This window comes from Pan troglodytes, chromosome Y (genome assembly GCF_028858775.2).
Source record: "Pan troglodytes isolate AG18354 chromosome Y, NHGRI_mPanTro3-v2.0_pri, whole genome shotgun sequence".
Classification (NCBI taxonomy): Eukaryota; Metazoa; Chordata; class Mammalia; order Primates; family Hominidae; genus Pan; species Pan troglodytes.
This window is the reverse complement of record NC_072422.2, coordinates 32,453,819-32,466,127: the sequence shown is the minus strand read 5'-3', so window position 1 is coordinate 32,466,127 and position 12,309 is coordinate 32,453,819. Positions and strand designations below refer to the sequence as shown.

Below are 12,309 nucleotides of genomic sequence, written 5' to 3'. Positions count from 1 at the left end.
AAAGGGAGGTTTAAATTCTTGCAAGAGAATGCAATTGTAGTGTCTTCTGAATGGAGTTTTCCATTTGATGCCAAGCCTTCCAGTGTCTTGGTCTAAGGAGAACTGCATAGGGTGAGAAGAGTCCCAGCGATAACGTGGAAAAGGGGCCTTAACAGCTCTGGAGGGCAAGAGGTAGGGGATGAAGATGCCGTGGACACCTAAGGAGAATTTTGCAGGAAGAGTAGGGGTTTATTGGCTGAAAGGGGTGGGTGGTGGAAAATCATTCTAGACAGGGAGTGACACGGAAGCCATGGGTCACTACGGCGCAGGAGGGACATGGGGGAGAAACTCAAATCTGAGTTCAGCCAGGAGGTGGACACAGGAATGCAGTGGACTCAGATGTGTAGGAGACTGCCATGGGGACTGGGGTATGAGGAAGGACTGGCTCTGGCTCGGCTGTGCCTATAAGGAAGGACTGGCTCTGGCTCAGCTGTGCATTTGGGCTGCTGGACAGTGAGGAGATCCAGGGAGAGAGAGTGCATTCCAATTTGGGAAACTTTGAGGGCAAAACATCTGCAGCAACTGTCTCAGAAGAGAGCCTGAGGCAGGGTCCTTGGAGGGAGGAAGCCACAGGTGGATGGAGCCACCGAGGGCTGCTAGGTCACCTTGGTTAAGGGCTAGTTGCAGTGCAGCCAGGTCGGAAAGTAGAGCCGTTCTGGAGCCTCACGTGGCATAGATGTTGGAGGAGATGGGATGAGGATGGCTCATTTTCTTCTTCTCACCACAAAAGCCCAGCTTTATGGCGGGCTCTGGAGAGAGGAGGACCAACTTCTACGGTAAGGTGTCTCCAAATTAGTGAGGCTGATTTGCCTGTTCATAAAAACAAAAACAAAAGCAAAAAAAATCCTTTAGAGGACAAGCCATCCCCGCAGACCCTGCAAATAAAAGACAGCAGATCAGCTTCGCGGATGGAAAAGTGCTGCTGTCAGCTAAAGATGAGGACAGAGCTGCTCAGCTGAGGTCACTGGAGAGGAGGCGGAGGGGACTTGGGAACCTCCCTTGTCTCAGTCGTTGTTGACGACATTGATCCTTTCTTCATGTTGACTTTCCCCCCGTTCATAGATTCATAGATTGCTCTCTATGCTGGAAAACATTCTTTAGGATTTGTTTATTTTGTTAACATATATCACATAAAATTTTGCTATTTTAACTTCCTTTTTTTTAAAGAAATGTGGTCTTGCTGTGTTGCCCAGGCCGCTGTGCACTGGTGTGATCGTGGCTTACTGCAGCCTCAACCTCCTGGGCTCAGGTGATCCTCCTGCCTCAGCCTCCCAAGTAGCTGGGACTTACAGGTGTGTACTTCGACACCTGCCTAATTTTTAAAATTTTGGTAGAGGTGGGGTTTTGCTGTGTTGCACAGGCTGGTCTCCAACTACCGGGCTCAAGCAGTCCTGCTACCTCAGGATCCCAAGTAGAGCTAGGACTACAGGCTCATGCCACCATGCCCAGTTTACCTTTTAATTTTTGGTAAAGTTGTGATTTTGCTTTGTTGCCCAGGCTGTTCTCAAGCTTCTGACCTCAGGCAGTCCTCCTGCCTTGGTTGAGATTACAGGCATGAGCCTCCATGCCTGGCCTCATTTTAACCATTTTTAAAATGTACGGTTCATGACTCAGGAGGCTGAAGCAGGAGGACCATTTCAACCCACAAGGCGGAGGTTGCCATGAGCTGAGTTTGTGCCACTGCACTCTATCCTGGGCAACAGAAAAAAAAATATAAGATGCACAGTTTAGTGACATGGAGCACATTCATGTTTCTATGCAACCGCCACCCCAACCCCATCCCCATCCGTTTCCAGAACTCCTTTTCATCTTCCCCAACTGAAACTGTCCTCATGAAACATGCCCTATTGCCCCTCCCTCCAGACCTGCCCAGGTAACCTCCCGCATACTCTCTACTCTATGAATTTGGTGATTCTAGGAGCCTTATATAGGCAGAATCATATGGCATTTGTCCTTTTGTGACTGGCTTCTTTCAGTTACTGTAATGTCCTTCAGATTCCCCCGTCCTGTAGAAAGGAATTTCCCTCCTTTCTAAGCCCGAGTAGTGTTCCATCGTATAGAGGATACAGCATGTTGTGTTTACTCATTCATTCATCCTTGGACACTGGGGTGCCTTCCACCTCTTGGCTGTAGTGAATAATGCTGCTATGAACAAGGTTCGGCAAATATCTGTTCCAGTGCCTGCTTTCAGCTGCTTGAATACATTGTTTTAATTTATTATTATTATTATTTTGAGATGGAGTCTCGCTCTGTCACCCAGGCTGGAGTGCAGTGGTGATCTTGGGTCTCTGCAACCTCTGCCTGCCGGATTCAAGTGATTCTCCCACCTCATCCTGCTAGTAGCTGGGATTACAAGCATGCAACACCATGCCCAGCTCATTTTGTATTTTTAGTAAATATAGGTTTTCACCTTGTTGACCAGGCTGATCTGGAATTCCTGACCTCAGGTGATGTACCCACCTGGGCCTTCTAAAGTGCTAGGATTACAGGCGTGAGCCACCACCCCTGGCCCCTTGATACATTTTTAGTATTGTAATTAAATGCCTTTCCCACTCTTGCAGGGAGCCTTTGCAGTGTTTTTAGTTAAATATTTTTTCTGAGGCTTACCTTAAGTTTTCCTGTCTTCCACTTACCCTCCCTCATTCCCAGGTAACTGTATTTCACAGCCTGGTATGGATCCTTCTGTACTGTTCTTTGTGTTAAAAAGCCCCCTCACACACACCAGCATGTGCACACACAAGCACATATGCACACAAGCACACACACGTGCACATGCACACATACACACGTGCACATGCACACATGCATGCACAAATGTATGCATGCATGCACACACACAATGCGCACGCATGCCCCATGCAGTTTGGCCTCATGCCACTAGAGTATGCATCATTTTTGTCTCTTGTTTTGTTGGAGATCCCTCTGGGGTATTTTGAGGAGGAGAAGTTGTGTTATTATTGTGTTGTTGTTAATCTTTAGACATTCAGGGATACACGTGGACGTTTGGTACATGGATGTATCATGTCATGGTGAGCTTTGGGCTTCTAGGGTACCCCTTACCCGAATAGTGAACATTGTACCCGATAGGTAATTTCTCAGCCCTCAACCCCTTCCCAGCCTTCCCCTTTTGGGAGTCCGCGTATCTGTTATTTCCATTTCTATGTCCATGTGGACCCACTGTTGAGCTCCCACTTTTGAGCGAGACTATGCGGTATTTGACTTTCTGTGTCTCAGTTATTTTACTTAGGATAGTGGTTTCCAGTTCCATCCCTGTCGTTGCAAAAGACATGATTTTATTTTTTATGGCGGTGTCGATATAGTACATTTTCTGTGACTTTTATATACTAAATTTTGTTTATCCAGTCATCTATTGGAATGGCTGTTATAAAAACTCAAAAAAATCCAGGCATGGTGGCCCACGCCTATAATCCCAGCACTTTGAGAGACCCAGGCAGGAGGATCGCTTGAGCCCAGGAGTTTTAGACCAGCCTGGGCAATATAGGTAGACCCTGTCTCTACAAAAAGCTCGAAGAAATAGCGAGGGATGGTGTTGCACGCCTGTAGTCACAGTTCTTCAGGAGGCTGAGGTGGGAGAATTGCTTGAGCTCAGGAGTTGAAGGTTGCAGTGATCTATGATCGCACCACTGCACTCCAGCCTATGCAACAACAGAGTGAGACCCTATCTAGGAAAAAAACAGAAAAGTAAGAAAACAACAGATGTTGGTGTGGAAGTGGAGGAAAGGGGCCGCGGATGTGCTGCTGGTGCGGGGGAGGTCTTCCAGTGCGTGCAGCAGGGGAGGTGACCTCACTTCTCCTCGAGAGGAGCTCAGCCGTGCAAGGCAGTGTTGCAGAGGATGGGAGGGTGCATGTCACCCTAGGAGCAAGGCGGTGTGCCTGTGGGCATGCACTTCCTGGTGATGTTTTCTTGGACCCCACAGTGGGAAACAGGAGCCCCTCTGCCCTCTCATTCCTCTTTCTCTGTATTTGCATTCGCTGTCTTGCTGGTCTCAAGATTCTCAAGCGCTGCTGCCAGCCCACCCCTTCAGCCTGCCAAGCTACATGTGTGCGCCCACTTGACCACTCTCTGAGCCTTCTGCTCAGATGCCTCTCACCAAAAATGAGTTCCTGCTCTTCCTCCTTGCCCCTCAGCCCTAGTCATTTCCTCATTTGCAGTTCCCCGTTTATAAGTGCCCCTTCTGCTCTTGGAGCTCAGCCAGGAACCATTTTTTATTTCCTTTTCTTTGGCTCTGTATTCACTCTCATCCTGAATCCTGCCCTTTTAATTTTTTTTTTGAAAAGATGTGGTCTTGCCATCTCATCCAGGCTGAAGTGTAGTGGTGCAGTCATGTCTCACTGCATCCTTGACCTCCTAGGCTCAAGGGATCCTCCCACCTCAGCCTCCCAAGAAACTGGGACCACAAGTGCACACCACTATGTCCAGCTAATTAAAAAAATTTTTTTGTAGGGACAGGATCTCACTATGTTGCTCAGGCTGGTCTCAAACTCATGGTTTCAAGCGTTTCCCCTGCCTCGGCCTCCTAAGTAGCCAGGATTACAGGTGCACACCACCATGCCTTGCCCCTTTCCAATTCTCAAACACATCTCCAGAGCCCATCCACATCAATGATGTCTTCACGGAAGCTGCCATAGCTTATCTAAATTCCCTCCCCTTCTCTCCATTGATCTCTGATCTCTGCAGAACTCACCCCTTCCTGCTGTATCAGCCCAAATCTTTCTGACATGAAAATAGGCTGGGTGCAGTGACTCAAGCCTGTAATCTCAGCACTTGTGGAGGCTGAGGTGGGAGGACTGCTTGAGACCAGGAGTTTGAGACCAACCTGGGCATCATACTGAGACCCCATCTCTAATTTTTTTTTTTTTTTTTGCAAAGACAGGGCCTTTCTCTGTTGCCCAGGATGGAGTGCAGTGGTGCCATCATAGTTCACTGCAGCCTCATTCTCCTGGGCCCAAGTTATCCTCCCACCTCAGCCTCCCAGATAGCTGGGACTGTAGGCCTGTACCACCAAGCCTGGCTAATTTTTAAATTTTGAGGGTCTTGCTATGTTGTCCAGGCTGATCTTGAACTCTTGAGTACAAGTGATTTTCCTACCTCAGTCTCTCAAGTAGCTAGGAGTACAGGTGTACACCTCAGGCCCACCTAATTTTTAATTTTTTTTATAGAGACATGGTCTTGCTTTGTGCCTAGGCTGGTCTTGAGTTCTTGGGCTCAAGTGGTCTGCCACCTTGGCCCCACAAAGTGCCGGAGCACTTTGGCCTCTAGCCTTCTTTTATGTCCCTCCCCAATCTTCCTTTGGCCTTCAGCTGTGGGGACAGAGATGCCCCCTGCCTCCCTGTCCCCACCTTCTACCTGGTCTTGCAAGACCCCCTCCAGGCATCCTTCCAAGTTTACTATGTAATGTCTGTTCCACATCAAGCCTGCAAAGCTCATGACAGTCACAAGATCTGCCCTTCCTGATATTATGTACCGAGGACATTGCTTGGCACATAAGGGGCCCTTGTCCAAAACATCTGGAAACCAATAAAGAATGTGGCTGGTGAGTTACTGATTAATGTGTTGATGAACTCATTGATTGCTGAGGCTAGTACGTACAGTAAGTGTTAGATCTTGAACATACTTCTCATATCCATTGTGATAAACCCTCTTATCGTCTATTGCTTTTGAACTTTTATAGACTTGATGTTAGGGGCAGAGTCCCGCATTTAACTGGAATCATTGAACCGATGCACCGGTTTCTAATTTTCCAAACTCAGATTTGAAATCACCTGTGGTCACTAAACTCGTCCTATCCCACAGCCCCTGCACATGATGACTTAAGTTTTGTAAATGTTTTTTGGAGATAGTAAAGTCAGTATCTCTTTCAACATTTTGTTCCTTATCTTTAGTGATACCCAGCTCTGTACAAATTCTGTCCACGTAAGCAAAGTCTTGTTTTTTTTTTTTTCCAGATAGGGTCTGGCTCTGTCACTGAGGCTGGAGTGCACACGTTCAGTCATAGCTCACTGCAGCCTTCAACTCCTGGGCTCAGGCTGTCCTCCTGCCTCAGCCTCTTAAGTACCTGGGACTACAGGCCTGCACAACCTGGCTGATCTTGTTATTTTTTGCAGAGACAGAGTCTCCCTATTTTGCCCAGGCTAGTCTCAAACTCTTGGTCTCAAGTGATCCTCTTGCCTCAGTCTCCCAAAGTGCTGGGATTACAGGTGTGAGCCACCACACTCGCCTGCAAAGTCTGATAAAAGATTTGAAGGAAGGATGTCTCAGAGAACTTTTTTTTTCTTATACTATTTACTTAATCTTATTGATTTAGGGAAGGGCAAGGGAATCCCAGTTTTCTAGATTTTTTTTTTCTTATAGGAATATGTTTTTACTTGGTACCTCTCTCTGTATAAACTATTGCTTCTTAAAGATGCTGAAGGGTGATCCCGCATTAGTGTATAGGTAAAAATGATGTCTCCATTTCATATATACTGATTAGGTGACTTTATTAAGCCTTGTGGTTTGTTGATGTTGATTTTACTGAGACACTTGTGGAACAGATGTATTTTCATACAACCTTACACATCTCAGTAGTTTTCCCTACTCGTGCAGTAACTTTTTCTCCCCTGCTTTCCCTCCTCCTCACCCCACCTCTTCTTCCTTCCCCTCCTCTCCTCGTCCCTTCCCTCCTCTTCTCATTTGATACAAAGCCCTAACTCTCTTCCTCTACAGATCATCCTACCCATGGTTGAAATGGCAACTTCCCCTGCAAGCCAAGTAACCGAACCTGAGATGTTTGTATTGTCAGGGCTTGCATATTCTACATGCCTGCATAATCCTCAAAGTTCTTTCATTCCTTGCTTCTAACCTACCCAAATCCTTCTAATCTCCCACCACGGTTAATTATCTCTGATGCTCCTGAAAGGTGACCTGCTGCTACATTGTGACAAGGTGATGCATTATAAGAGGATCTGTATAGATTATTATCCCAGAGTGGGATAGATGGGGGAGGATACAGGATATATCCAAAGAATATGTTGCAAACTAACAGGAGGGAGAGAGAGACAGAGAGAGAGAGAGAGAGAGAGAGAGAGAGAGAGAGAGAGAGAGAGAGAGAGATGAATGGGGAGGATACAGGATATATCCAAAGAATGTGTTGCAAACTAATGGGGGGGTGAGGGAATGAGGGAGGGAATGCATCTTTTTCGTGCATATTTCAGCCATTCTCTTCAGCCACATTAATAGTTGTACACAGTGGTCTTGTTATTGCCTTGACCATTTTTGTGGCCTGAAGAAATTTAGAAAGTCACGAGCTGACACAGAAGTTTATTGTAAAAGTTCGCCAGTATGATAGTATTTGGATCTTGGAAAATATTTCCCCACCAGAACAGTGAAATTGTGGTTGTCTTCTAAGGTCATCCACAGAAGTACAGTTTGACTCTCATGCGTTTGAGATACCATGTGCTTAATCACGAAGTATTGCTGAGAGGAACACTCTTGCCCAACCAATAATGGTGCAAAACAGAACAATAGGGCATTTAGCTAGGAGAAAATGACTTGAGATGTCAGCTATAAGATGAAAGGAGTGTGGGTATGTGGTAGGTCTTTATAACTCCAACAGATTGCTCTAGAAAACAATCACTACATACCAAAATTTAGCCAGTCTTAGTGGCATGTGCCTGTAATCGCAGCTACTCAGGAGGCTGAGGCAGGACAATCACTTGAACCCAGGAGGCGGAGGTTGCAGTGAGCCAAGATCATGCCATTGCACTCCAGGCCTGGGTGACAGAGCGAGACTGTGTCTCAAAACAAACAAACAAAACAAAGCAACAAAACCACTCCAACAAATACTTCTCCCTCCTCATATACTCTCCCTGGATCCCTTTATGCCTCAAGACCACAGATTTTGAACTTGCTGAGCTGTAGTGAGTGGAGAGGTGGGACACAGGTGCACAGCCTTCAGTAACTGAAGGAAAAAAAACAAAAGAAATTTCTAATCCTGAGCTTCCTGAGCTCCCTTCAGCCACTCAGCTGCTGAGGGGCAGGAATCTAGCAGCAAGGTGGAGAGCGGAAGGCATTCCTACAACCTGTATTTGTGGGACATTAGTCCCCGAACTCCAGCATCCTTGCAGAATCTGCAGGTTTTAAAGTGCATTAGGTAAGACTCTTTTATATAAGAGGCCTATATTTTGCTAATACATATAAACATTGTGTTTAGTCAAATAAATGTTTATTTAAAATTGACAGTAGCATGTTGTTTTATTTATTTATTTTTTTCTTTTAGAGATAGGATCTGGCTCTGTCACCCAGGTTGAAGTGCAGTGATGTTGTGATCATAGCTCATTGCAAGCCTCCAATTCCTGGGCTCAAGTGATCCTCCCACCTCAGCCTCCTGAATTGCTGGGACGCCACCATGCCTGGCTGATTCTTTTATTGTAGAGATGGGGTCTTGCTGTGCTGCTCATGCTGCTTTCGAACACCTGGCCTCAAGTGATCCTCCTGCCTTGGCTTCCCGAAGTGCTGGGATGACAGGCATTGAGCCATTGTGCCCATCCTATGATTTTTCCTAGCATTAATCTCTGTGTCATTGTAAGCTGTCTCCTGGGTCTTTGCCTTCATTCTACACTGTTTTGGTGGAATGGCCTGTGCTGGCAGACAAGCCCATCTGGTTGACCTTGAGCATCCTTCCCTGTCCTCAGGAAAGGTTTCCTGCGCATTGTTTTGTTTTCTTTGTACACCGACTGGCTGCAACTCATTGGAATGACCTTGCAAGGGAGCATCCATGATAGTGTCATGATCAGATGAAACAAAACAGTATGTGTCGTGGTCATGGTTAAGGTTGTCCTTTATGCTTCCGATTCTTCTGGGTGCCGTCTGCTGGTGGCCCTCTCATGTGCTAATGGAAACATGGGCATACTGGTGTCTTCTAGGTCCTCTCCAAAAACAAAGCCCAAGTTAGGCACAGTGTCTCACGTCTGTAATCCCAGCATTTTCGGAGGACGAGGTGGGAGGATCACTTCAGCCCTGGAGTTCAAGACCAGCGTGGGCAACACAGATCCTGTCTGTACAAATAATAATAATAATGATAATAATAATAATAATAATAAAATAAGCCAGGCGTGGTGACATGCACCTGTAGTCCTAGTTGGGAGGCTGAGGTAGGAGAATCGCTTGAGCCCAGGAGGTTGAGGCTGCATGAGCCATGATTGTACCATTGCACTTCAGCCTAGTGGATAGAGTAAGAACCTGTTCCCAAACACCCCAAACAAACAAAATCCCAAAACCCTTAGTTCCACATCTTGCGTCATTTCCCCCACCTCTTCTTTAGGAGCAAACCTTTCATTATCCATGCATATCTCTCCAAACTGTATTTATATTTGTGCTGAGATGTTGAATGCACAAGACGTACCTCAGTATCTTCTGTTTCCTACTTTCATCTCTACCCCTCCCTCTTCCTTGATCTCTCATTGCTGTGTTTTCTTCCACTGATCAACACCTTTGTAAGGAGAAGGCACCTTGGGCAAGCTACCACAAGCAAATATTTAGGAATACCTCATTTGGGGCTTTTTAAAAGGGCTTTTTCCCAGCAGGTTTGGGATGCAGTCTGCTAGTTTATTGTTGATTCCCAGGCTTTTAATGATAGTTCCAGGTTACTGAATTGGGTGTGCTCTCTGAAGATCTATGTGTTGTTGGTTAGTAGGTTAGGGCTGCCATAACAAAGTAGCATAGATTGGGTGGATTAAACAACATTGATTTATTTTTTTTACCATTCTTAAAGCTAGAATTTTGAGAAGAATATGTTAGCAGGGCTGGTGCCTCTTCAGGCACCTTGGCTTGTAGATGTCATCTTCTCCCTGTGTCCTTACATGGTTGTCCTTCTGTGTGTGTCTGTGTCCTCATCCTCTCCTCTTAAAAGGACTCCAGTCCTGTTGGGCTGGGGCACATTCTACAACCACATTTTATCTTAATCACCTCTTTACATGCCCTGTCTCCAAATACAGTCATATTCTGAGGTCTTGAGAGTCTGGACTTCTACATATGGATATTGGGAGGATGCAGTTCAGTCCATAGCACACTGTTAGCTGGTGTATTACAAGATGTTGATATTTACTCTCCATTTATTCCATGACAATGAGACCTTTACCCATTTCCCAGGATACACATATCTTAACATCTGCTGTTGTCTAAATGCATCCCTCAAATTCATATGTTGAGACAGTAACCCCCAAAGCTATGGAATTAAAAGGTGGAGCTTTGGGGGAAGTGATTAGATCGTGAGGGTGAAGCCGTTGAACAGGACCAGTGCCCTCGGTGAAGGGGCCTGAGGGAGCCCGTTTCCCCTTGGTCCATGGGAGGACAGCGAGAAGGGCCCTTCCCTCAGGAATGGGCCCTTACCATGCAGTTCATTAGTGGGCGCCCTGGACTTCCAGCCTCTGGAACTGAGAATAGTACATTTTTCTTGTTTGTAAGACCCCCTAGTATATGGTATTTTTGTGATAGCAGCCAGAATGGACTAAGACAACATCTGTGTAACATCTGTGGAACTTGTACTTTAATGTCCATCTATATGCTTATCCCAGTATCTGATTATACACCTCTTAACATCTACACACGTCTTAGCATCTACCTATACTGATGAATTACACCTTTCTATATGCAGACCTCAGCACCTGTCTATACCTGTGGAGTCACATCTACACACACGCATATCCTAACATCTGTCTGTATGCACACCTTAGCATCTGTCTATCACATATATTAGCATCTATGGACCTTGAGAACTTGTCTGGAGGTTCTAGCACGGGAATGCAGCTACTTGTATACCCTTGACTGAAGACCAGTCCTCCTCTATTGGGGTTGGTCATCCTCTTTGACCGAACACGCAGCTTTGGGAGGGATGCATATGGAGCGGTGAGGGAGGAAGGGGACAACCGCCTAGCCAGTCACATCAGCCGAATCAACCCTGGTGATCAATGGCGGGCAGATGTTGCAGCCAGATTGCCCTCACATCCATATATTAGCATCTGTCTACATCCATATCCTAATATGTGTCTACACTCACAGAGCAACACCAGTCTACATCCATTTACACCCATATCCTAACATCTCTTTATACCTCTATGTTAATATCTATCTACATTCATATTCTAACATTGGTCTTTATGTGTATATTAACGTCTGTCTACACCCATATCCCAGCATCCATATTATAACATTGGTCTCTACCTATGTGTTAACATCTCTCTTCACCCATATTCTAACATTTATGTCTATCCATATTGTTTGTAATGCCTGTCTACATCTATATCCTAACATCTATCTCTACCTATATATTAACATCTGTCTACACCTATATTCTAACATTTATCTATATCTGTATTCTAATATTTGTCTACATCCATATATAACGTCTGTCTACAGCCATGTCCTAACATCTACAGCCATATATTAACATCTGTCTAAACCCATATCCTAACATCCATCTACACCCATATAGTAATATAGTAGCATCCTAACATCTCTTTGTACCTACATATTAACCCCTTCTGCACCTGTATCGTAACATTTATCTATATCCGTGTTGTAGTATCTGTCTACACCCATATATTAATCTGTCTACACCTATATCCTAACACCTATCTATAACTACATATTAACATCCATATATATCTGTATACTAACATATATCTATATCCACATTCTATACCATATTATAACACTGTGTACACCCATATATTAGCCCCCATCTGCACCCATATACTAACCTCTGTCTCTCAGCAGATTGTAACATTTATATGTACATGCATTCTAACACCTATCTATACCCATATATTAATATCTGTCTTTACCCATGTGCTCATACCTATGTGCTCCATGTCCCAATATCTGTACCTAGCTATTACTGTGTGTCTGTCCACACATTTTGTCATCTAGCTGAGTCTCTACCCCAACATCTAGCATACGGCATATCCCTTTCCCTCCTGTGGTGGGGCCCTGAGCGTGTGCTGATGCCTAGCTGATGGTGTACCCCCTGCCCTGCCTTGGCGGGGCCCTGTGTCTGTGCTGACACCTAGCTGACAGCATACCCCCTGCCCTGCCCTGGCAGGGCCCTGAGTGTGTACTGACACCTAGGTCATGGCATATCCCCTCCCCTCCTGTGGCGGGGCTGTGAGCATGTGCTGACACCTAGCTGACGGTGTACCCCCTGCCCTGCCCTGGGAGTGCCCTGAGCGTGTGCTGACACCTAGCTGATGGCGTACCCCCTGCCCTGCCCT

The 12,309-nt window shown here is 45.8% G+C and overlaps 1 protein-coding gene across 1 annotated transcript in view; it reads left to right on the top strand.

Moving 5' to 3' along the window:
- The window catches only part of PRKY (protein kinase, Y-linked), a 102,838-nt gene that overhangs the window by 39,303 nt on the left and 51,226 nt on the right, over nt 1–12,309 (top strand). The window lies entirely within an intron of this gene.